Raw genomic sequence first — 27,834 nt, 5'->3', positions numbered from 1 at the left:
TGAACCGGTCCTGAATCCATGTGGGACAATGATAGTTTGTATCGCTCTCTGAAAGGGTATACTTGTATATTTACACCCTGGATGATACTATAAATATCGACCCTTGGCCATCAAGTCTAGGGACGAATCCTTGAACGATCAATACATATGACTTTCCTTCCTCTCCACCTTTTCTCCAATCTTGAGCCATTCGTGTGAGTGTGCTCTCATCGTACTTGTTCGCGAAAGACATTCTCTTCCCCCAACAGTGGCGCTATCTGTGGGGATTCAAGCATAGAAGTACTAAGAGTGGTAGGATGCCACCCTAGAAGAAGACCACCAAGACCGTAGCGCCGGCGGCCAACCCCTAGCCATGCCTGTGCGAAGGACCGCACGACCAAGCACAGGCCACGCCTGTGATAGCCCCCTAACTGGGGGAGCGAGGGCCCTGCGACCATCATTGGCTCGGCCACGACCCTAGCTGGGGTTGACGCTAGGGGGCCCCCTGTCGTGGAGGCCCGGCAGCAGGGCATAGTACGGGCCCCGCAGCATCCCTAGGGGCTGCAACCGACACCGTCACTGTGAACGCCACCCTGGCCGAACAACAATCATGCTTGGCAGCCCTCTAGACACAGTTGGAGGAGCTACAGGCGGCCCTGCAGATCGAGCAGCAAACTACTCGCGTGACCACCGCCGCTCCCTTAACGGCCGGCACCGTCCCGTTTTGGGCTTTGGGGGTCCATGAGGGCTTCGACGAGACAACCCATCACCACCAGGTGCCCCCTACGGCTGTCGTGCAGACTCCAGAGCCTCAGGACGATCGTCGAAAGGCCCTGTTACAAGACTACAGCTCCCTGTAGAAGGACCTGCAGGCCATGCTTTTCTCGGAGGGATTCTGAACCTCGAAGCTATCTAAATTCAGGGGCAACTTAGACCCTGATGAACTTGTCCATTCTTACAGCCTCTCTATAGAGGCCAACAGAGGTAGACCGACCTCCATGTCTAAGTGCTTCCCCCTCACCCTGTGGAGGTGGTAGCCATCCGATGGTTCGTTCCGGGCACTAGAGCCTGGGATTGTTTACACCTCTGCCCAGCTCTAAGACCTCTTCTGCAACAATCTCCAGGGCACCTTCATTAAGCCGGTGACCTCCAGAAGCCTGTTTACCATCAAGCAGCAGCCAGATAAAACCCTTCGGGATTACTTCCGGAGATTTTACCAAACCAAAGCCTAGATTAGAGGCATGTCAGATTTATCGATCATCGATGCTACAACCCAGGGTCTGACCAAAGTGCCCCTATACGATCGATTGAACCGACGCCCCATATACTCGGTGGAGGCCCTCATGTGCAAATTCGAGGAATATGCACGTACAAAGGAAGAAGAGCTCTACCAAAGGCTCGCGCAAGCTACCACAGCCCAAGCGTCAAGCCTGAGAAGTCACACTCACAAGAGGGGTCCTCACACGCCCCTCCTCCTCCATTGGCAGAAAGGGCCTCCGAGGAGGCTAATGGATCCGGAGCCCACAAGGGACGCCACTAATAGCTGTGTGGCTTCCACAACATCAACCAAGGCCGAGGGTGCTCTGGAGCCCTTCCAGAGCGACACCACACCCTGGGCCAATACCCTGAAGACGAACAATAGTGCACTTTGCACGGGGCGGGATGGGGCCATAACACCGAGGACTGCCAAACCCTCATAACATTCCGAGAGGAATACCTCGTGAGGCAGGCAGCCCACACCGTGGCAGAGGGAGCCAGCGATGGGTGGCCCAGAGACCAGGGACCAATGGTCGGCCGCTAGATTGATCGTCTGGCCATATAGAACCCTCCCTAGCTGGCTCTGACTTCTCTGCCTCCACCATCTGTGGAGCAGTACAACGACGAGGGGCCCTGGGCCAAGCAAGTGGTCCTTGCTATAACAGGAGGAGGAAACATCGGCTGCTCCTCAAAACAACAACAGTGAGACTACACACATGGGGTGAACCACGTCGGGGCAACCAACATCCATCGTTAGGCCCCCGGATGGGTCGACGCGAAAGTAATGTTCACCTCTGAAGATGCCGAAGGGGTGAGGTTCCCTCACTCTAAAACCTTGGTCATCTCAGCCAACATCACCGAGGTCGAAGTTCGGAGGGTGCTGGTTGACAGAGGCAACTCAATGGACATCCTTTTTATACACACCTTCAACCAACTCCACATTCCGCGGAGCTGGCTCTCTCCATCCCGTAGTCCCCTGCAGGGGTTCAATGGGCCCCTCTTGATGCCCTAGGACAAATAGAGCTTCCGATCATCTTCGGTGAGGGCTCTACAACGTGGACCGAGGTGATCACATTCGACGTCATGGACATACCCTACCCCTACAATGCCATCCTAGGCTGGGGGACTCTGAATAGATTCGGAGCTGTTTCCCATCACAACTACCTCTGCTTGAGGATGCCTGGACCCTAGGGGCTGATATCCGTCCATGAAGACCAAGACTTAGTTAGGCGCATTGAGTACGGATACTCCACTCCCTTCCATGGCCGCCATATCCACATCGTGGACCAAGAGAGCTTCGAAGACCCCATTCGGTGCATTACGAACACCTCGGCCCTCCGAAGCCATGATCAGATGGGGACGTAAAGAATGTCCTAATACATCCGGACCAGCCCGATCGAACTTTTGAAATCGGGGCAGACCTTGCCCCAGAGCAGGAGGCCCAGCTCTTGACTGTCCTGCAGAGCAACCTCGATGTCTTTGCATGGTCCCCGCAGGACCTTCCTAGAGTCGACTGTTACATCATCGAAGACTCCCTTCAGGTCGATCCAAAGGCCATGACTATATACTAGGGGATTCGCAAGCTCTCCCCTCAGCGGGCAGAGGCTGCAAAGGAGGAAGTCCAGAAACTACTGGAGGCTGATGTCATATGAAAGGTCATTCACTCTGAGTGGCTCTCCAACACTGTCCTGGTTAAGGAACACAACATCGACTTCACATCGCTAAACAAAGCCTACCCCGAGATCCATACCCCCTTCCTCACATCGATCAGGTGGTGGACTTCACCGCTGACTGGTTAGTTGCTGATCTTCTTGGACGCGTATTCCGGATACCACCAAGTGTGGATGGCTGCGAAGGATGAGAACAAGACTAGTTTTATTACCCCCTTCGGGGTATACTGCTATGTCTGGATGCCCTTCGGCCTCTAGAATGATGAGGCAACCTTTTCTCGCTTAGTACACAAGATCCTAGAACAGCAGCTGCACCGTAACATCGAGGCCTACGTTGATGACATCGTTGTGAAGAGCAAGCTCGAGACCGACCACATCGTCAACATCCAAGAAATATTTAATAGCCTCTGAGCAGCAGGCGTGCGTCTTTACCCAGAGAAGTGCGTATTTGGCGCCAAGGCTGGCAGGTTGCTGGGATACCTCATCTCCCAAAGGGACATCAAGGCTAACCTTGCCAAGATTCGTGCCATCATGGTGATGTCACCTCCCACCAAATCAATGGAGGTCTAGCGTTTGGCTAGCCACCTTGTAGTCCTTAGTCGTTTTCTCACCAAATCAGCCGAGTATAAGCTTCCATTTTTCAAAGCATTGAGGGGCTTTGGCTCTTTTAGGTGGACTCCAGAGTGCCAGGCCGCATTCGAGGCCCTAAAGACCCACTTTTTCCGACCTCAAAACACTCGCAATACCTGTCCCTGGCAAAGGGCTCCTCCTGTACCTATCCGCTTCTACCTTCGCTATCACTGTTACCGTAATACAGGAAGAGGATAGTGAGGGTAAGGCCATTTTGCACAAAGGTCCATATACTATGTGTCGGAGGCCCTACCCGGGGCTAGGAAGCACTACACCAAGCTAGAGAACATAGCATACACCCTCTTGATGGCCTCACGCAAGCTCCAAAACTACTTCCTCGTCCACGATATCACTGTATCAACATCATACCTGCTTAGCGACATGCTTCACAACCGAGATGGGACTGGACGCATTGGAAAATGGGAAGTGGAGCTAGGCCCCTTTGCGGTACGATTTGTAGCCCGTACAGCCATCAAATTGTAGGTCTTGGCCAACTTCATCGCCGAATGGACTCTGACACCTGCAGGATGTAAGGACAATATAAACCGACTGAGCTTACGGTGCCATCGCTGCAGGGGCCAGTGCGGTCCTTATTTCTCCCACATGCTAGCGGGCTAAGTTCGCAGCCTGCCTAGAGTTCAACACAACCAACAACGTCCCCGAATATGAAGCCGTCCTCCTGGGCATCCGAAAGGCCCAAGCCTTAGGAGCCACCAGTGTCATCATTAAGACCGACTCCAAAGTCGTTTTTGGGCACATGGACAAGAGCTTCCAAGTGCGACACCCGGACCTGGCGAGATACCTTGAGGCCATTCGCAAGGATGAAGGATCTTTCCATGACATATCCGTACGAATCATTCCATGAGCAGACAACGGGCAGGCAAACGCCCTGGCAAAGGCTGCTATCGGAGGCGAAGAACTGCTATTAGGTGCCTTCTTAGAGACCCTATATCAGCTGGAGGCTGACTCCCTGGATGAGGTGGCCACCATCGTTCTCCCTATAGAAACCCTGGACTGGAGGGTTCCCCTCTTTTCCTTCCTAAGTGGAATGGAGGAGTCGGTTGACTCGATCACGCTCTGCCACATTGAGCATCGTGCCAGGGGCTACCTCTTGGTTGAAGGAGCCCTTTATAAAGTAGGGGTCTGCGCTTCCCTCCTCTATTGTGTCACAAGGCAGGAGGGGTCGACCTCCTCCGAGAAATTCATGAAGGCCTCTATGGCAATCATCTTGCAAGGCACTCCGCTAGGGGTTCTACTATTTCGCAGTCATATCAGATGCGGAGGAACTCATCCACACCTGCCAAGGATGTCAATGAATGGGATGTCAGAGCCACATGCCCCCAACTCCCCTACAACTGATCATTCTCGTCTGGCCCCTGGCTTGATATGGCATGGATCTCATTGGACCATTCCCCTGCACCAAGGACAACCTTCGATACACGATAGTAGCATTGGAATACTTCTCCAAATGGGTCGATTCCGAGCCCCTCACGGCCATCACATCGAAGAATTTCCAGAAGTTCTTCTAGAAAAATAGAATCAGCCACTTTGGCATCCCATGACAACTCACGGTCAACAACATAACACAATTCAACTCCGGGCCATTCAAAGAATTTTGCGCCAACCTTGGCATTGAGGTTTGCTTCACCGCTATCTGTCATCCTTAGTCCAACGGGGCCGTCGAGCGTACCAGCGGCAATATTCTCTAAGTCCTAAGTCACCGTATCGTAGGCCTGGCTAGAGGCCTATGGGTCGAAGACCTTCCAAAAGTTTTGTGGTCCCCTCGCACCACGGTCACGTGAACCACATGATTCACCCCCTTCCGCCTCCTATATGGTGATGAAGCTATGACTCCAACTGAGATTAAAGGACGCTCACACCGTGTGCAATTGCCGTAGACTGCTGGAGAAAGAGAGCTCACCCTTGACCTCACTGAAGGCACACGGCTCCATGCCGTCAGGAATCTTGACCACTACATTGCCAAAACCAAGACTTGGTACAATCCCAAGGTAGACCATCGAACCTTTGAAGTTGGAGATGTAGTTCTTTGGCATGCCCTGGCCCTGGGAAAACTACGCAATAAATGGGAAGGCCCATACCTTATTCTCGAGTCAAACAGGTCTGGCTCCTACCATCTGGTAGACACTGAAGGGACCCCTTTGGAACAAAGTTGGAATTTAGAGATCCTCAGCAAGTACTATGTGTAGAAGTCCTCCGCCCCCCGCTCCCCACGGTAATCAGCTACCGCATCATTCGGAGGCCCTCAGGCTCAAGCCTCCTGAACGAGCCTAATCCAAGAAAGGTATGCCCTATCACACACCTCTCTAATTCAACATTACAGTTCACTTTTGACCTTTACATGGCTCGCTAATAGCCTTAGGTTGACGCATGCTGGGAATAGCCACCTTAGCTAGCGTTGTACGCTATAGACCGTCCGCCATCTTGAAGGCATGGCCTCCATGGCGGAGTGACAGAACCCTCCGGCATCTTGAATGCATTGCCTCCATGCCGAAGGGGTATAGACCATCTGGCATCTTGAAGGCATTGTCTTTGTGCTAAAGAGGTATAGATCCCCTGCCATCTTGAAGGCATGGCCTCCGTGGCAGTGTGGCAAAAACCTCCGGCATCTTGAAGGTATTGCCTCCGTGCCAAAAGAGTATAGACCATCCTCCATCTTGAAGGCATGGCCTCCGTGTTGAAGGGGTATAGACCCTCTGGCATCTTGAAGGCATTGCCTCCGTGCCGGAGAGTTATAGACCATCCGCCATCTTGAAGTTCTGGCTAGCCTCTGTGGCGGAGTAGCAGAACCCTCCAGCATCTTGAAGGCATTGCCTCCCTATCGAAGGGGTATAGAACCTTCGGTATCTTGAAGGCATTGCCTCATTACTGGAGAGGTATAGACCGTCCACCATTTTGAAGGCCTAGCTAGCCTCCGTAACGGAGAGGAAAAACCTCCATGCAAAAAAAAAAAATCAAATCCTTCGGTATCTTGAGGCCTAGCCTCCATGCTAAAAAGGTTCGAATCCCCCAGCATCTTGAAGGCTTAAAGCCTCTGTTCCAAAGTTGCCTAACCCCTCCGATATCTTGAAGGCCTACCCTTCGTACTACAGAGGCGTGACAAATCGAATCACTAACCAACGAAGAGTTTCACTCTACTCGCACCTAACACAGCTAAGTACCCCTAAAAAATTGCACCCCTTGGCCGCTAGCAACTGCAGAGTGCGAGGGGATCGGGTAAGGGGAGGCAAACGAGGCGTTGGTGCGATCAAAACTATAAAGGCAAAAGAGCGAGGTTAACACAGTGCAAGTTTATTCACATACAAATATTACGCTCGGCTAATTGTCATAAATTGAATCCATGCCTAACAAATACACTAGTCTGTTGCACCTCCTCGGAGCACTTCAGGATGTGGAGGGCGCTGGATCACCACGCCTCCTCGATGTGCCTTGGGATCTAGATGATTGACTCGTGTAGCGGCGCATGGAGTGGCAACGTGGGTACCCCCCATGTGAAGACCTCTTATAAAAAATAGAGTCCTTCCAAGCTCGAGAAGATGGAGGTTTAGCCGAGAAGGGGTACGTATCAAAAGCAGAAAAGTCCAGCTCCTCCCCCTCCTTCTACGAAGCCTTCGCAGCCTACATATCCTCTACCATGACAAACTCGAGGATTTCCAAAGGCACCTTCCCATCAGGACCCCGTGGAAGAATATAATGCCGAGAGTCGTGCGGACTAGCGGCCCCCTGGGCGGTTCACCAATCATCCTTCTCAACGAAACACACCTCCGAGGTAAGAGCAGAAATAGAAGCAGTGGGGTCCTCTGGTTCCTCCTTAACCAAGACATCGGCGGCCACCTCTGGATCCACACCCATGGGAATCATGAGGCAGAACAAAGTGATCCCGCTGCCGCTCCCTGGACGCTCCAGATGCACTAGACCCCTACTTGAAGGTGGCATCTCGAGCACGAGTGAGGCCCCTTTCAGCCTTAGGTTGCATAGCTGTATGCGCAAATCCATAAAGCAGGAGAGGGTGATTAGTAGACTAAGTTTTTGACCCCCCGCAAGAAGAGAAGGAAAACAAAAAAGAAGCCTACTTAGAACTACACCTCCGGTTGCAGAGCTCGCAAGGCATCACCCGCATGTGAAAACTACTCCTGCGGAGCGATGACTGGACTAGAAGGATGTCTGGATGATAACTGTACGTTAAAAGAGTCTTGGCGGGGAGCCTGGCCTCCTGCAGAAGGACCCGAGCAGGAACCTTTAGCACCTAGCTTCACTCGAGCTGCCATATACCGTAGCGTAGTTTCTCAGCTGAGCCTCATCCATACAACTCAGCAAAAGTTGTCCAAGGCTGTGTGGATCTCCGTCGAAAGTGTCTCGAACAGGAAGTCACTAACCATGGAGTTCGGAATTGGCTGCCTCAATGCATCAAATTGGTGGAGCCCCGCTCGGTGCAGCAACACCAGCTGGAGCTCTGAGGAAACATGTGAGATAGACCACTTGTAGGCTTTAGCAATGTCAGTCGTCACCTCCACGGTAGTCTTGAGCCAACATAGCATCTGGGATAGCGCCTTTGGGCCAGAGGGTACTGGCGGCGCCTCAGCTCCGAGTCCGCTCAAAGCATTATAGGTGGCATGTGCTGCCTTTGACGTGAGCTCGTATAGTACCTAGTGCTCCACGTGAAGTGCCTCCTCCGCTACCTGGGCCACCTCCAACTCGCCTTAAACTTCAGCCGCCGTAACTCGAATGCCCCGGGCACTATCCTCCGGAGCCACTCGAGCCCTAGCGGCCTCCTTGAGAGAAGCCTCCATGGCCCGGAGGGCTTCGGTGGTCTTCACCGCGGTGGCCTCACCATGTTCATGCTGCACTGCCTCTTCCAGCTGAAGGGCCTACTCACGCTCACAAAGTATCGTCTCCTCCCTCAATCGACCCTCCACATACTCTACCCGCTTCTTGGCCTCCTCCAAGGCCTGACAGAGCTCTGCCACCTTATCTCGAGCCTCATCACGGGTCGTAGCAAGGGCATGGCACTGCGCACACCCTAACGTCCTCACCAAGATCAGTTACTGTAGAACACAACATAGGAATGATAAGATGAGCTACAAAAAAAAAAGATGCTAGGTACAAAAAACTGCAATTAATTGCCTACTTGAAGGGTCGCCGCCTCCACTTCCTCCAGAGGACCCCGGGCCACCAACTGCTCAATCTCTCCACTCCTGAGGAGAGACGAGGCCAAGGCAAAAGCCTTCAATGCCTATGAGCGCAGCACGAAGTCGTTCGGGGTTAGGACCTCAAGGTCACCCTCTCAACTATTACAGAGGAAGCCCTTGCAGAGGGTTCAGCGCCATCGGCACCGGTCACCCAGGCCAGGTCATAGACTGGCTCGACATCCTATGGCAATGAAATTATGCCCTCTGAGGTGACTATTAGGGACACATTCGGAGGGGTCATTGATTCCTGCTGAGGCCCCGTAATATCGGGAATCGGGGCCGAGGACCCATCTATCCCCATGCCTCCTAGAAACACTAGAAAATTACGGAAGTCAAGACTCTTTGCGCATCACCATGTTAGAACAGAAGCCTATGGGAGGGAGCCTCCCTACCAATGCCTCCGGTTTCTTCAACCAAGGGACCGGTGACCTCCTCGTTGTCAGAGGGCATCAATACCCACCTTGCGCAAAAATCCAGGGAGGCTTCACTGTCTCACCTTCCAGTCCGGCCATGGTCAGCAAGGTCCGAAAGGGCTAGGCCCTTCCCAGGATTGATTCCTCCGGGTTAGGCTTCGTCTTTGGCCAGGCCACCTATGCTTTCGGAACTCCTAACCCACCTCTGATGCTTCGTTCACCAAACGACGCCATGGACAACTCGGCCTTCAAGTTGGCATGCAAGCCTTCGGAGGTCAGTGGGGGATAAGATCGGGGTGGGCTGGCAAGAGGCCATGGTGCCAGAATCCTTGGGCTCCTACGGGTTTGACCACGCCGAGGGCTCCACCCCGAGTCAAAGGCATACACGGTTTTGCCGCTCCCAGCTCCCAACCATGCTTATGCGTTGGTTCCACGATGGTAGCCAGGCCTAAGAACTCCTCCATGATCTCCGTCACTGGCTCCAGAGAAAGGTAGTTCTCTGAAAGAAAAAGGTTTTTCATGTCTACGGATTCAAAACTAGACAATGAAAAGTACTCACCACAACTATTGGTGGGCCTAGAGTAAATGTTCAGCTCTTCTTTCCCACCTTTCTAATAGACATGATTCCAGTCCACCCGGAGGGGTTCGACACGTAGCCTAGTGAACTCCTCCGAGAGATTGCACATGCTCATCCTTTTGGCCACCCTTTGGAGGAGCATCAACCGCGAAGCAAGCTGGGCATCTCAGATATTCGGCATCATGGTATGGACATACTTGATGTCGCGGTTTGTGGAGCGAAGGGGTGATCCGAAGCCAACATCATAGTAAAACCATCGCTCCGACCACTCGATGTATCACCGTCTGTTGTTGGCCTTCGCTGGAAACGCATCCTTGTACTCCGACCATAGCTAGAAGTTCACTCTCCCAAAGCTAAGGGCCTTCATCACTTCATCCTCCGTCCGGGTCTTTGGTTGGCAACTCGTGTAATGAGAAAAGGTTCGCCATCCCTTCGCACCAATCCACCCGCATAGCTCACTCGAAGATGGCTAGGCAGACGATGGCATTGATGTGGAGCTATGGGAGCTCCACATAGAAGTAGTGGAGCACTCCTTTGAGCAGCGACACGATTGGGAAGCCCAGACCCACGTCGAAAATGGCTTCAAACATCATGACCTCATGGCCTAGAGGCTCGAGAACCTCCTCTCCCCATGATGCCCAGGCTACAGATCTAGAGGGGATTTTCCCCTCATCAACTATCTGGTCGAGCTCGGCGTCATCAATGGCGGATCCTCCCAGTACGACAGTCTGTTGGGGATATTTCTTGCTAGCGCGGTGGAGCTCTAGGCCCACCGGCATCCCAGGTAGCGGCGAAAGAATCGGCGGTGCCTGGGTGTCCACCGCCCCACGCGCATTAGTGGTCCCGCTCATCGCTGACATATCGGTTCCGCCCTAGGCACCAGAACTAGCCATACGGATCTCTGGGAGGCAGTGAAGGATGCTAGGCGGCAGAGAAGATGGGAGAATAGTGACCGGTGGACGCGCACGCGTGCTAAGGCAAGAGCGGCCACAAGCAAATGTAGATGAGAACAAGGAGCAGAGCATGGCCGCCGTTTGGCCTAGACCCTGTCCTTATAAAGATAAGAGAGGAGTTATTCCCTCTGGGGAAACACGCGCACGCCCTGTCCCTTCACCCAATGCCCACAATCATGGGGAAGTGGAACCGCTCCCATGACCCTCCAATGATGCGGTGCCATATACCCCACTACCGTTCCGCACGACGTAACCACGCCATCAATTTCATGTCGCATTTAATGTCCCACCTCATGTCAAAGAGTTAGTTCAATTCGATTGAATTGGACCTTTTGAACCAATTCAACCAATACGAAGAACCATAGGCCATTAGCTGCAGCGCCAGGAACCGCCAGAGGCCTTGCTCCAAGAAAAAAAACCGAGGGGCCTTCCTCTCCACTAGCTGCCCGTGCGAGGGGCTGCTATTGGGGGTCGTCATTAAGGACCCCCGACGCCCCTGGCCCAGCTAGCTCGTGCCTATGGAACTCGAGTCCCTGAATGCCTTTCAGATTGTGGGGCTTCGAAAGAGCCCCAGTCTCCTAGAGATCTAGCCTCCTGGAGCCTGGGTAGTCACTGCAAGGCTCGAGGAGTGAGTCATCAAGATTGGAGAAAAATCAGCCAGAGGGGGCCCACTAGCCATCCTCCGCCTGCAAGGAAGTGACCGGCATTTAATGCTAGTGTAAGTAGGAGCCATCCTGACATCCCAGGGCAAGTAGGAGCCAACTAGACACCTTGGCAATGTGGTGCTGCAATATGCGATTGGTCGAGCACCACACTTTTTGGGTCACTTGCACCTTTGTATTTGGCATAGCAGATAGTATCTTCTGATTAGGGGTAAATGCATCCTACCTAGACCCATACCATGTGATTCGACCGGTCTTGGATCCATGTGGGATAGCGATGGTTTGTATCACTATCTCTATAAGGGTATACTTGTATATTTACACCCTAGATGGCACTATAAATACCAACCCTTGTGATGAGGACATCACTCTTTCAGATACACACACACCGAGTATTCCTCCAACAATAGGTCCATTGACACGAGCTCGTGCACGTCAACTAAATCATGAGGTGAGCTCGTTCCTTAGTGTTCCTTTATATTTTGATGAGGATGAGATGCTACTGAATAATTGTGATGTATTGTTACTTAGGAACACGGGAGAAGAACAGCAAGGGCGCCCAAGCCAAGGTGGAGGCCCAATCAAGTTCGAGTCCGTTTCAGAGTCCAACACCAGCCTGCACTAAAATCTTCTCCCAGGACGCATACGGACTCCATTTTCGATGTTCTACACATGGTTGGAAATCTGAGGAGATAAGCTTTCCAATGGGACTGGTCCCATGTCCAAATTCTTTCTGAGTCAACGGGAATCGTCGAAACAAGTGGACGTCCAGAATCTGTCACGGTGCTGCGCCACCATCTTTTGGGCCGTTGGGCCGTGTATCGTGTTGGAGTCCATTAGGGACGCGTCCAGGGGTCCTTGGCTGAACCTAGTCTTTTATATACAGTAGTTGCCACCCTAATTAGGGTTGGATTTTGCTTAGATATTGATCTACACACAATTGTGAGATTTTCGCTCTTGTTCCGGACCGACTAGGCCGTTGCAAGTGTTTGTGGAACCCCGACTTCGAGTGCTTGAATTTAATTCGCAATATTTCAGATTGCATCTTCTACATTCTTGCTTGTGTTCTCGATACGCTTGCAGGGATTAAGCCTTCTTGGCGAGGTCAACCGCGCGACACGGTTGATAACCAACGGAGCTGTGGTGTAGTGATTGCAAGGGAGATGATCTGTTCGGGTCGAAGCCTTTGGATCATCAATGTCGAGTTCTCCACCCACCGACTTATCGCTACCTATCGGAAGATCAGGCCAACATTGCTCATCAACTGGTATCAGATTTTCAGGTTGCCCGTTAGGTAATTTCGTTTTCCCCTTTAGATTAGTCTGTTTTTCATTACCTAGAGTCTAGAAAAAGCCCAAAAAATTCCGTCAATTTCCGCTGCCCTAGAACCCTTTGTGCCTTTGCAATTTTTGTTTTCAGTTGCGCGTTGTTGAGTTTGTGTCCGTGGTCGAGTCTTGTTGTTGGTTTTAGAGTCGTGTTCTTGGTTTTTAGTCAACGCTCCGTGCTGTTTTGATCACGCCGCTATCCCATCGCCACCATCCCCACCAACAAGTCAAGCCACCACATTACTCGATTTGCCACCGCGAGCCGCCTTGTGTTACTTTCCGCCAAGCCAACCCTAGATAGGTTACAAGCCGCATTGTATCAATTGCCCTGCCACCGCTGCCATCCTTGTTCATCTCGCGATCCTATTGCTTGCAATACCTTAAAGAGGTCAATTTCTGCAAAAGTTGCTTGAAAAAAAAACCCTAACTCGACAGGGGTTCAGTAAAACAGCCATAACTTTCTCATACGGACTCGGAATCAGGCAAATTTTTTTTTCACGGACATCTACGAAAAAAGTTACATCCGTTGCTCCCTAGCTTCATCGGGTTCCGCCGAAATTTTTTCCCAAATTCGGCTCGGAAGATTGAGTATTCGAGCCGCGAAGTTTCTGCACACTTTTCAGAGAACGTGCTTAATTTTCTATAGGCCACATCTTGCATCCGTTTGAGCTGAAAATTTCTGTGGTTGTTGCTTGTGTGCTCCTAGTTCAGAAACAATATCAAAAAAATACAAAAAAAAAACAAATTTCGTGATTCCTACTAGTGCTAAAAGACAAAAAAGAGGAGCACATAGAGAACACCCAGATCATTGTGCTATTTGCTGTGTCTTTCTCTGATCATCCTTTTTAGCTTTGTTTTAGCTATTGTGCTAAGACTAGGGACACGAGATAGACCAGCAACTGTGATTCATATTTTGGACACTTATTTAGCTTTGCTCTTCTGATTACAGTTATTGCTAATCCTTGCTACCATATTGTGCCTTCCAAGATCCACCTCCTTTGATCCGAACAGGTTCACTCTTGCAATCATCCCACGCTTCCAGACTCGTCACCGGTTATTCCTCCTTGCTGCGTTGGTAAGAACATTTGTAAGAGCGTGGTAAGACGCTTGAGTGTGTGTGATTCCACCTTCCACAACCTAGTAGTTGATAGGGATAATATTTGTTGTCCTTTATTTTCTACTAACCATGTCAGGTGATGGCTCTCTGTCGGATTTTAAGGATTGTGTGTCCAAGGAAGAACTCAACAAAGCCTTGCAGGATCATACTAGGCTATTGACAGACATTAGAACAAGCATTGCTAACCTCGTCACGCGAGTTAACGACCTTGAGTTGCGACAGCCACCACAGGATGATGACCATTCACATGATGATGATGATGATACTAATGATGGTGACCAAGAAGACGGTGAGGTTTTTGTTGGGCAAGATGCGCGTGCTGAGCAACGTCCTCATGCTGAACAATTACGTCGTGGCCAACAACAACGTCGTCAAGGTAATGGAGGTAATAATGTTAATCGCAACGGTCGCGATGATCCTTATTCTAAGATTAAGTTTTCAATGCCTCCTTTTGATGGTGCATATGATGCTGATGCTTATTAGAATTGGGAAATGATGGTTGATCAAAAGTATAGTTCTCATATGGTTCCTGAAATGCATAGAGTTAGACTAGCCACTTGTGAGTTCACGAATTATGCTATTATTTGGTGGAATGGTTTAGTTTCTAGTGGCTTAGAACCTGAATCATGGCCTAGACTAAAGCGTGTCATGCGCACTAGATTTATTCCTCCTGATTATACACGTGAATTGAAAAAGAAATTGCAGCGCTTAAATCAAGGTTCTAAATCTGTGCATGATTACTATCAAGAGCTTCAAATTGCTATGCTTCGTTGTAGTATACAAGAGGATGATGAGGATACCATGATTCATTTTTACTCCGGGTTGAGACGTGAAATTCAGGATCTTGTTGATTATAAAGATTACAATACTACCAATAGGTTGTTCCATTTTGCTATCTTGGTAGAAAAAGAACTGCAGGGTCAACAACAGGTGCAGAAATTGCGGAACAATTTTGGGAGTACATCTACTTCACGAGTACCACCGGGACAAGCAACAACATTCCCTTCTACATCTACACGATCTGCTGCCCCTCCAACAACACTCGGGCGTGTTCAGCAGGAGCACCACAACCATCACGTGAGGTGAGTAAATCTACTATTTCGCAGGATCCAATGCCACGCTCTTCTTCAGGGGCAGCTACCACGGGTCGTACAACGGGCATTGTGTGCCGTTGCTGCCAAGGTATTGGCCACGTCATGAAGGATTGCCCAAGCCAGCGAGCATACTCCGCAACAGCAGATGGTGGATATGTTAGTCATAGTGATGTCGAGGAAGAATATGCATTTGAAGCTAATCTTACAGCCGATCTTGACATGGATAGTGAGGGGGAGGAGATTAGTGGTACCGCTGCCACGGAGAGTTATGCAGCACGCACCTTCATTGTGAAGCGAGTTTTGAGTTCTCAAATGGGGCAAGCGGAGCAGCTACAACACCATAATCTATTCCAGACATTCCTCATTGTCAAAGATGCATGTGTTCGTACCATAATTGATGACGGGAGTTGCAACAACCTCTTGAGCTCCGATCTTGTGAAGAATCTTTCCTTGCCAACACGTGCACATCCTCATCCATACTACATTCAGTGGTTCAATAACAGCGGTAAGGTTAAGGTAACACAATCTGCGAGAGTACATTTTTCTATTGGTTCCTACCATGATTATGCTGATTGTGATGTAGTGCCTATGCAAGCATGTTCACTTTTGTTAGGCCGTCCTTGGGAATTTGATACCGATGCTACACACCATGGTAGAAGTAATAAATACTCTCTCATGCACAAGGGAAAGAAAATCTCTTTGCTTCCTTTGACACCTGCTGAAATTGTGCAATGTGATAAAGCTTTAGCTGAAAAAGAAAAGAAAGAACGTGTTTTGGAATCTGAAAATCAGCAAGTAGCTCAATCTGTTTTTCCACCTAAGAAAGAGAAGAACACACCTAGGTCCGAAGGCATTAAGTTAAAGGGTGGTGTTATACTTGCTACTAAATCTGACCTTACTGAAATTCAAGATAATGATACTTTGTGCTATGCTTTCGTATGAAAAGAGGTTTTATTTTCAATTGATGATATACCTAGCTCTTTGCCTGCTGCTGTCACTAACCTTTTGCAGGAGTATAAGGATGTCTTTCCAGCTGAGATACCCCTGGGGCTACCACCATTGAGAGGGATAGAGCACCAAATAGATTTGATCCCGGGAGCGACTTTGCCAAACCGCGCTGCATATAGGACCAATCCGGAGGAGACTAAGGAAATTCAGCGACAAGTCCAAGACCTTTTGGACCGTGGGTACGTACGAGAGAGCCTTAGTCCTTGTGCTGTTCCTGTTCTATTGGTTCCTAAGAAAGATGGTACATGGCGCATGTGTGTTAATTGTAGAGCCATTAATAATATCACAATAAGGTATCGTCACCCTATTCCTAGGCTAGACGACATGCTTGATGAGTTGAGTGGTTCTATTATTTTCACGAAAATTGACTTGCGTAGTGTTACTACCAAATAAGAATGAAATTGGGAGATGAATGGAAAACTGCTTTCAAAACTAAGTTCGGTCTATATGAGTGGTTAGTGATGCCTTTTGGTTTAACTAATGCACCTAGCACTTTCATGAGATTGATGAATGAGGTTTTACGTGCTTTCATAGGAAGATTTATGGTGGTGTACTTTGATGATATTTTGATCTATAGCAAGTCACATGAAGAACACATTGATCATCTACGTGCTGTTTTTACTGCTTTGAGAGAGGCACGTTTGTTTGCTAACCTTGACAAGTGCACCTTTTGCACGAATAGAGTTGCTTTTCTTGGCTATGTTGTTACTCCACAGGGAATTGAAGTGGATGAAGCTAAAATTAAAGCCATCAAGAGCTAGTCGACCCCTGAGACTATCACACAGGTGAGAAGCTTTCATGGCCTTGCAGGGTTCTATCGGCGTTTTGTGAGAGATTTCAGCACCATTGCTGCCCCACTCAATGAGTTGACAAAGAAGGGCGTTCCGTTCCAATGGGGGCCAGCACAAGAACAAGCTTTTAATACGCTGAAAGATAAGCTTACGCATGCACCTCTACTCTAACTTCCGGACTTTGGTAAGACTTTTGAGTTAGAATGTGATGCTAGCGGCATTGGAATTGGAGGAGTGCTACTACAAGGAGGTAAACCCGTTGCTTATTTTAGTGAGAAATTGAATGGGCCATCTCTTAATTATTCGACTTATGATAAGGAGTTATATGCTTTAGTGCGAGTTTTAGAAACATGGCAACATTATCTTTGGCCTAAGGAGTTTATTATTCATTCTGATCATGAAGCTTTGAAACATATTAGAAGCCAAGCCAAACTGAACAAACATCATGCTAAATGGTTGAATTTATAGAGTCTTTTCCTTATATCATTAAACACAAGAAAGGTAAAGACAATGTCATTGCAGATGCGTTATCTAGACGTTATACCATGTTGTCCCAACTCGATCATAAGATTTTTGGTTTAGAAACAATTAAAGGATTATATGCTACTGATTTGAACTTTAAAGATGCTTTTGAACATTGTAACGAAGGAAGAACTTGGAATAAATATGTGCTGAATGATGGATTACTATACCGTGCTAACAGGCTATGCATCCCAGCTAGCTCTATTCGCCTATTGTTCTTGCAGGAAGCGCATGGAGGTGGTTTGATGGGATATTTTGGAGTGAAGAAGATCGAGGATGTATTGGCTGCTCACTTCTTTTGGCCTAAGATGAGGCGCGACGTCGAGCGCTACGTGGCACGCTGCACTACTTGCAATAAAGCTAAGTCTTGCTTGAACCCACATGGACTTTATATGCCTCTTCCTGTTCCTAGTGTGCCTTGGGAGGATATTTCTATGGATTTTATTTTAGGATTGCCTAGGACCAAGAGGGGGAGGGATAGTATATTTGTCGTTGTGGATCGTTTTTCAAAAATGGCACATTTTATACCTTGTCACAAGAGCGATGATGCTACAAACATAGCTGATTTGTTTTTCAGGGAAATCATTCGCTTGCATGGAGTGCCTAACACCATTGTTTCGGATCGTGATGCAAAATTTTTGAGCCACTTTTGGAGGACACTTTGGAATAAACTTGGGACAAAGCTGCTGTTTTCGACGACATGTCACCCTCAAACCGACGGACAAACGGAGGTTGTGAACCGCACATTATCCACCATGTTACGGGCTGTTTTGAAGAAAAATTTGAGGATATGGGAAGAGTGTCTACCCCATATTGAGTTCGGTTACAACAGATCAGTTCACTCCACCACCAAGGTAAGTCCGTTTCAGGTAGTGTATGGTTTTAACCCCCGTGCCCCTATTGATTTACTTACTTTACCAACATCCGAGAAATTAAATTTTGATGCTAAGACACGTGCTGATTTGATTCTGAAAATGCATGAGTTGACTAAGCAAAATATTGAAAAGATGAATGAGAAGTATAGAACTTATGGTAGCCAAGGTCGGAAACATATTACTTTTGAAATTGGTGATCTTGTGTGGTTACATTTGCGCAAAGATAGGTTTCCTGATTTGAGAAAGTCTAAATTGCTGCCTCGAGCTGATGGTCCTTTTAAAATTGTGGAAAAGATCAATGATAATGCATATAAGCTTGAGTTGCCTGCAGATTATGGGGTTAGTCCCACATTTAACATTTCAGATTTTAAGCCTTACTTGGGAGAAGAGGATGACATTGCGTTGAGGACACTCCAATTCAAGAGGGGGAGGATGATGAGGACATCACTCTTTCGGATACACACACACCGAGTATTCCTCCAACAATAGAACCATTGACACGAGCTCGTGCACGTCAACTAAATCATGAGGTGAGCTCGTTCCTTAGTGTTCCTTTATATTTTGATAAGGATGAGATGCTACTGAATAATTGTGATGTATTGTTACTTAGGAACACGGGAGAAGAACAGCAAGGGCGCCCAAGCCAAGGTGGAGGCCCAATCAAGTTCCAGTCCGTTTCGGAGTCCAGGATCAGCCTGCACTAAAATCGTCGCCCAGGATGCATACGGACTCTGTTTTCGACGTTCTACACATGGTTGGAAAGCTAAGGAGATAAGATTTCCAACGGGACTGGTCCCATGTCCAAATTCTTTCTGAGTCAATAGGAATCATCGAAAAAAGTGGACGTCCAGAATCTGTCAGGGTGCTGCGCCACCATCTTTTAGGCTGTTGGGCCGTGCATCGTGTTGGAGTCCATTAGGGACGCATCCAGGGGTCCTTGGCCGACCCTAGTCTTTTATATACAGTAGCCGCCGTCCTAATTAGGGTTGGGTTTTGCTTAGATATTGATCTACACACAGTTGTGAGATTTTCGCTATTGTTCCGGACCGACTAGGCCGCCGCAAGTGTTTGTGGAACCCCGACTTTTAGTGCTTGAATTCAATTCGCAATATTTCAGATTGCATCTTCTACGTTCTTGCTTGTGTTCTCGGTACGCTTGCAGGGATTGAGCCTTCTTGGCGAGGTCAACCGCGCGACACGGTTGATAACCATCGGAGCTGTGGTGTAGTGATTGCAAGGGAGACGATCTGTTCGGGTCGAAGCCTTTGGATCATCAACGTCGAGTTCTCCACCCACCGACTTATCGCTACCTATCGGAAGATCAGGCCAACATTACTCATCACCTTGGCCATTAAGTCTAGTGATGAAACCTTGAACAATCAATACATATGGCTTTTCTTCCTCGCCACTCTTTTCCAGGCTTGAGCCATTCTTGTGAGTGTGCTCTTGCCATACTTGTTCATGGAAGACATTCTCTTTCGCCAACATATTCCATGCTTCCAGATGGTCACAATACACGATGGCAGGAAAGCACCCTTCTGGTACTCCAATTGGGTCAATGGTTAGGCTCCTAGAAACATTGCCAAAACTTTATATGCAAAACCAAAAAGAAGGAATGTGACAGTGCACAAAAGCCTAACTGATCGTAACCAGTTTTGATCTGAGGACAAATATCCACTCATCAAGAGCTCTACACTACTACAGAACAGGCAATAAGTAGCGGTTCATCAGTGCCAGTTCTGCTGGAACCGGCACTGAAAATATATTAGTGCCGGTTCTTAATCTCCTGTGGATGAACAATGATTAAAACGCTAAGAACTAGCACTGAAAGCATGACCGGACCCAATTTTTTCATGCGATCTGATTTCGGCTCAGCGTTGAGTCCGGCTCCACCAGATATATTGGCTCCTCCCCACCGCCGAGCGTCAAGTCCAACCTTACTCTTCCTCCATGCCTCCTCCCCTGCCTCATCCTTAGCGACCTCCTCCCCACCGCCGGTCGCCTAACGTCCACCTCTCCCCTCCCCAACTTCTCCCCCCACCTCCTGGGGCCGCTCCTCCCTCCACTTATGCTCCTCCAGCACCGCGGCCGTCGATGTCGCCACCGGCTCTACCACCGCGATCGTGTCCTCCGGTCACCCGTGCCGGAGTGGGGAGACTTCCTCGACAAGCTGCGGGCCAAGGGGTACTTCGAGCGAGCCGCCCCTGCTTCCAGCCTGAGTGCTGCCGAGGGCTCCACCGGAGATGGGGAGGCGGCGGCTGCCATGGACGCCGTGGCTTCTGTGCCAAGCGGCGGTGCGGGAGCAGGTGTGGGAGGGCGGTGCGGCTGTGGTTTCTGTGCCGAGCGGCGGTGTGGGACACCATGGCTTTGACGTTGATGTTGAGTCGAGTTTGTGTGATGTTGAATTGAGTCCAGGGGTGGAATCCGTTCATGTGATTGAATCAATTCTCTTGTGTGATGTTGAATCATTTTTAGTGAGTTTGTGTGATTGAATCGATTCATTGGGCTGATGTTGAATCAGTTTGTGTGATTTTGGATTCTATCTGATGTTGAATCTGCTTTGACACGAGTGACAGGAATCAACGGCGACAGCGGCGGGAGCGGCATCCGAGCCGGCTCGATTATGAGCCGGCTCGAATGCCGTTCAGGCCAATTTTCTTTTTTTATTCTATGAAAATAGCAATTGTGTCTGGTGTGCAACCGGCACTGATACTCACTAGTATCAGTGCCGAGTAAAGAGTGTCAGTTGAAAAATCGGCACTCTTATGCTCTTTTGCAGTAGTGCTAGGAATTGGTGCGGCTATGGGAAGACATTAATGAATACTCCCTAAACCATGATCTTAGTGACAAAATCACATGGAGATGGACATCACATGGAGAATATACTTGCAAAAGTGCTTACCAAATTCAGTTTACAGGCACTTACATCACATTTGATATGAAACCAGTTTGGAAAGCGAAAACCGAGCCCAAATGCAAATTCTTTACATGGGTACTTATTCAGAAAAAAATCGTAACTGCGATCAATTTTGCTAAAAGAGGTTGGCCTCATTGTCAACTCTGTAAGCTCTGCCTAACATAAGATGAAACGATGAAGCATTTATGCAAATCTACCCCTTTACGCATCAAGTTTGGATGAATATCACAGCTTGGATGTCGATTATAGGGCTGCCAGATCTCCAGGACTACACCACATCAGAACATGGTGGAAAAAAGCATGCCAGAAATTTGAGAAGCAACATCTGAAAATTTTTGATGGAGCCGTCATATATTTCTGGTGGAACATTTGAAAAGAGCAAAATAGGAGAATTTTCCAAGGAGAATACTTAACTACGCTGCAAATGGCATACATGATAAAAGGGGACATTGATATGCATACAATGGCATATGAGCATGCTTTAGACTGAAGACAGTTGATAGTAATCTAGTTGTAAGTGTTTTATGTATGATATCTATTTTTTTAGGTTCTGTTTCGCCAGGAGGGGGAATGTATCCCTTCTAGGGTAGCATGAGTCGTTGCTCCCTCAAGGAGCCTTTATGATGTGCTAAACCTTTTATTTTATCCTGTCATTTTCTTTTTCTAATTTATGCTCGGCAATTCTCTTGCCGTACTTTTGTAAAAAACACAGATGCTTATAATTGCCACATCATCAAGCATGTATACAAAAGCCACATTATACACTACAAATAATTAGTTTGTAGATGCATAGACAATTGGTTTGAGTGGTTATATGGCAAGATCACATTGCTCTCTGCTCCAAACGTCCGGCGCCTAGCTGAGCGGCGACGCCTTCTCCAAGCGCCTGTAGTATGTGCGTGTCCGTCACTCCAGCGTGGCAACAACCGCATGAAACCTCCTCCAAACGCCTGGCCAGCTCATTGCGTTGTGCATGGCCTTACTGTTTAGACTGTAGAGAGAGGTCAATGCGGTCGAAATATGGGATGCCCGTGCACTCAGAGTAAGGCAGGCTCATATGTGGGCACATCGACCTCCATGTTTTTCCACCAAGCCGAAATAATCCACCCATCACTCCAACCCTTGCATGCCCGGCCTCTTTTCCCCCTCTGAGTGCTTGCACGGGAAGCAAAATAAAAGGCGCCGTCCGGAGGACCCCCGCGCACCGTGGAGGCGAGGTGACTTTTCCAGGCAGCTAGCTCCTCTGCACTGTCGAGGCCCGTGCGAACGATCGACCAACGGTGCCGTTTTCTCGAGGAAAAGTGGGTAGAACGTACGGGAGGTGGCTGCGCTGCACGCCTGCCGCGTTCTGCAGCGGCAGGGAGTATCTAGCGTTGGTTGGTTGTTGATAAGGTGAAACTAGGATGATATTTTTCGTGCATTCGATCCAATGTTTACGAAGCAAATATAGAATGTAATAATGTTTATCTGATACTATTTATATCTTATTCTAGATAAAAAAAAGATAGATATATGATGATTGATATCGGTCCAAAGTATCCGAATATTAGATCTTATGAGAAAGTCTATTATAACTTTACTTAAAAATATGATAATAAATAGGTAGATTATTATATATCTCTAGACAAATAATACTAAATACTTTTATTTTCACATATCAACGATTACTCTATTTGTGCTCACTTTAATTGTACTCTATATTGTTTACTGTGTTGTGTGAGGATGTAAATAAAGTGAAAAATTTTCATCTACTCGACTAACCAAAAGCTTGCAACACTATTCACTCCGACTCTAACTCTAAGAAAAAATATAGAACATGATACAATATGAAAAAAATAATGATTTAACACTATCGTATCCGATTCCAATTAAAAAAATATAAAATAACATTCAAAATAAGTTATATCCACCTATATTTGTTCCGATTACACCTCTAATTATTGAGGGCTAGGAGTGGAGCTCAAGTCTGGCCATAATCAGCATTACATGCATGGTCTTTATATGGTACTAGCACGCGCTTGGCTGACTGCTTGTTAGTGCTAGATGACTTATTCATTGGATCATTCTCAGCATGACTGTTGCAGCTACAACTGCTTGACCCGCTCAACTCGGCGAGTCTTCTGGTGATCCTCTACTGCGAGTCTCCTAGCCATAGTGGTAGATCAGATACAAATTGAATAATTTATTTTTTCTACATTGCTTTCTATATTTTAATACAAAATAAAAATATAAATTTGAATATTCTCAAATGCAAATATGAATCGGATTGTTCGAATCTGAATTTGCATTAGGATATCTAATCGATCGGGTTGTATGCAAATATCATACACCTTTAATGACAATAATTTTTATTTAGGTGCGCAAAAATTTGTTCACACTTTGAATTATTGGAATTACAGAACTTTTAGAAATTTCCTTCAAAATTCATGTAAAAAATTTAAATTTTAGTCAAATTTGACTGAAATTTGTTCCAATTTGATTGGTTCGGAATATATAAATTTCGTTCACCTCTGAAATTTGTAAAACTTTAACAAAAATTGGTTTCCTAATTGACGGATACATATACTATACATTTCGACATCCGAATTCAAAGTAATTCGAATATCCACATTTGAATCCAAATCTCGAAAATGAATTCGGATACATCCATTTTAATATCCATTTAAAAAATAAATACGGATATAAATATCTATATTTGTGTTTTGATATATATAAATATCGAATAATTCAAATACTTCCTATCCATTTTCCACCCCTACCTGAGGATATCCTTCCACGGTCATCTCTTGTTAGCATTTGTATAGGATGCATCACAACCGGATCGGTTGTTCTGTTATAACAACTCCAAGCCTCTGTGCTTCTTGTAATCCTATATATATGTGCTGTATACCAAGGGAATAGACATCGACAGTTCATTCCTCCTTTACATAGTATCAGTTAGCCAGACAATCTCCATCTTCAATACGATGAGTGACGGCACTCCTGTTGCTTCCAGTTCCTCTACCTCCCCTGCCATTGCATCCTCTTCCACCTTCACCACAGCTCTCCCACTATCCCAGACCATCCATAGCGTGAACATCAAGTCCCTTCTGTCCTTCTCCCTCGATGTTCAAGCTAGCAACTACACATAACGGAGCACCCTTTTTCTTGTCATTCTTGTCTCACTGCTAAAAAATTATTTTTAGAAGCGATTCATAACCTATTTGCACAGGTGTTTAACCAACCCGACTACGATCGAAGGCGTGTGGAAATAGACGATTTTCACAGACGCAAAAGAGACCACCTGTGGAAACCTATATCACAGACGGTTCACTTAAGAAACCGTCTGTGATAATCGATTTACACAGGCGATTACTTAAAAGAACCGCTTGTAGAAATAGCTTTTTACCGATGGTTCTCTTAAGTAACCGTCTATGTAAATTGATTATCACAAGCGATTTCTTAATTGAACCGCCTGTAGATAGGTAGATATCCACATGTGATATAAGGATCCACCTGTGGTATGTATTTCATTAAAAATAATAAAGAGCATATATTTTATTCTCTCCATATTTTAACACATTTTCAAGACAGATTCTAAATCATTGATTTCAATAGCATTTGAATCACAAGTCTAATATTTAACATAAATACAAAATTATTCACAAGTACAATATTTTTACATCACAAGCCAAATATTCAACACAAATATTCTTTTATTTTCCACTCACAAAGCCTCGGATGTCTAGCCAATTCTCCTTCGAGATCGAAGAATCTGCTACTCTTGTGGATGACTTCGTGCATGATGAATCGGCACATGTCACATTGGATGTTTTGGATATCTTTGTCCTTGAGAGAGGTGTGGGTAGGTTCGATCATCTGTGCCTGAAATGAAAACACAACTTAAAGAACTAAAACAATACTGACAACAAACAAAAACAAATAAGAATGTGCAAGCACAATGATGACTTACATCCTCGGGGTTCGTTGTGTACCTCTAGTTTACCCTAAGAAATTGCCAAACATAATATCCGCAGCGTTAGGGAACCCATGCTTCCAGCCCACTTTTGATCCGATGCCTCGAGTACGACCCGGGTGTTTCTTGTTCCCCAGGATCTTGGTAAGTAGATCATTCTCCCTGTTGGGCTCTAGAGACCCTTCGTTAGTAGTCCTTTCAATGGTTTGGGTCACTTCCATGGTCTCGGGGTTTTTGAAGGCTAAGTCCCAGACTCGGTTCGTTCTGACTGAGCGTAGACCTAGTTACTACTTCGCTTGTCATAATTTTCCAAAGGGTTGGGTTTCCCAGCATGGGCAGCCTCTTCTTCTTGTCTCCTCCATTTAGAAATTTTGGGGGCGTAGCCAGACGAGCCCAGGTGATGGTGGCACTTGTTCTTCTTCGCAAGATGCTTGAACGATTCACCCAGTTTGATGGCCTCAAGTGTGGTCTTCTGCCTAACAAACTATGCCCATTGGTTTGGCGTAATCTTTCCATATTTATTAAAGGGTACCAAGTTCTTCTTCACAAAGTCCTTATTCAGCTCACTCTTCCAGCCCTGAAGGCTCTTTCCCATAGTTTGAATGCATTCTGTTTGGCGGCTTCCTCTCTTCCCGAGGGGAATCAGAATGTTCTCTGCAATGTTGCTCACAGGAACTCCTTCGTCTCATCCGGCAGCAACCGCCAATCAGTTATTGTGATTGGGACGTACTCCTTCACAAGAAAGCCTCAACTGTTATGGAATTTGGCGCATGCCTCACGAGGTGCAACAGGCTCCCCTTCAATAGCAACTTGCGTTATTGTATAAGTGCCGGGCGACAACTTATTTCTGCTTCGCTCGCCCCATCTTCGTTTCGGCGTACCCCCAGAGGGACCCAAAGTTCGAGCATAGAGGGAGCGAAAGGTTGTGGCACGAAAGGTTCTGGCGTAGATGATCGACGCGAAGATCTTTGCACCCTCACCATCAAGAGAGAAAAAAGGAGAGTTGACATAAACAAAAAATATTCCTCCATTTAATTAAGAAGTATAAAATGCATTGACTCAGCTAAATACCTCTTCGGTGGGATCGTAGTCGTTGTCACTTTTTCGAGGTCGGCTCTCCTGCTTGCACGGAACATGGCTCGGGCTGTGATACGAGCCCGAGCTTTTGCTGCTATCAGAGGAGGACGGCTAGTGCGGACTTGGGCTCCTATCCAACCTCCTGCTTGCATCCGCCCCATCTTGTGCCAGGGCGCCCTTTATTGGGAGCGACCTCTGTGCTGGGGAGGTTTCTTTTGCGAGTGTCCTCTGTACTGGGGCGCCCTCTATTGCGAGTGGCCTCTGTGTCGGGGAGGCCTCTATTGCGAGCGTCCTCTGTACTGAGGTGCCCTCTATTACGAGCGGGCTTGAGCTCTTATCTGACCTCCTGCTTCCTTCTGGTTTCTTAGGGGTAACTGTCCTCTTCTGCCCTATGGTAGTTAATCGACCGTTGGATTATTGTTGTCTAGAAAAAACTGACAAGTATGCAATGGTTCATCAATGAAATTTCTCGTGCCACTATGCCATTGTAAAGAATGATACAATAAAGATCAAATTGCAATGAGTAATATTATTTTAGAGGAAAGAAAAGGAATCTTAGCTCCATGAGGCCCTTAAAATATACTCTGGATTAGTCATCATAATACTGTTATCCAGTTGTACTCTTGTCTACTGTTCACTCAGCACACACTATTGAAAATAATTAGTAGAAGCAACGCCTAAGGATATATATAATTCATGTCAAAGAAAAGTCCAAGAGTGAATAGATAATGTAGAAAGGCCACCGTTTCTACTATAGCATTGAAAACAAAAACACAAAAATAGCAGCTTCCTATAAACTGTATTTAATTGGTATGTTACAATATCATTAGATAATAAGGGGTGATCTTTATGCCACTAAATAACTTTGTAGGTTCACAAGGAGACATGTGAGGCCTAGAATGTGTGGCATATCATGAATCATGTAGTGATTCAGATGCAAATTATAGATTTTCTCTTATAATAATGTAGGGTAAGGAAAGGTAAAATAAAACAACGTAAAAAAAATTGACTGCCAATTCATGAATTTAACATCTAATATATTGAATCAGAACAACTCTTACAGCAAACATGTTACTCATAATTTAGACAAAACGCCTTTTAGGACTGCTATGACTTCTTTCGAGGGTGAAAGAAAAGGATGTGCATGATATTTTGGGTCTCGAAAGTGTGACATATAACATTCATACCGCCATTCTTGCATCTCAAAGAACAGGCCTCGTGCCTGATCAACTTGATTATGTCTAGCATGTAATCGTATCATTATGCCATAAATGTCACTACGAGCACAGTAGTTCTCCTGATTTTTCATCCAGCGGAACACATGTACAGCAAGAAAGATGTTGACAATTGACTCTCACAAAATGAACAACTAGATTTTCTGGATTGAATTATAAACCATAGCTTGAGAGACACACTGCAACGTTCACAGTGACCATGGCAACACGATGGCCGAACATCATACAGAGAAGAAGGACCACGGCTCGGCCGGAGCACCGGCTATAACAGCTCGGCCGGATAGATACAGAGAGAGAGGAGGGGATGGCTACTGACCACGGCAGCGAGGTGGACAGCGTGTCGGCGGCGAGTTGGATGAGAGGACCGAAGGAGGGAGGCTGGACTAGGCGTGACGGGGATGGCGGGGCGGGCGCCTCCTCCTCAAGGGTGGCGGTGTCGGACAGGACGGCGTCAGCATCGGTCGGAGGCTAGAGGGAGAGGGAACGCCACTCGGAGGAGGACTAGGGTTCGGCGTCAGAAGGGGCACGACGCACTGCGGGATGGAGGCAGAACAGTGGCCGGAGGGAGAG

Source organism: Phragmites australis, chromosome 4, assembly GCF_958298935.1.
Source record: "Phragmites australis chromosome 4, lpPhrAust1.1, whole genome shotgun sequence".
Classification (NCBI taxonomy): domain Eukaryota; kingdom Viridiplantae; phylum Streptophyta; class Magnoliopsida; order Poales; family Poaceae; genus Phragmites; species Phragmites australis.
The sequence above is the reverse complement of the archived record's forward strand: the minus strand, read 5'-3'. Positions refer to the sequence as shown.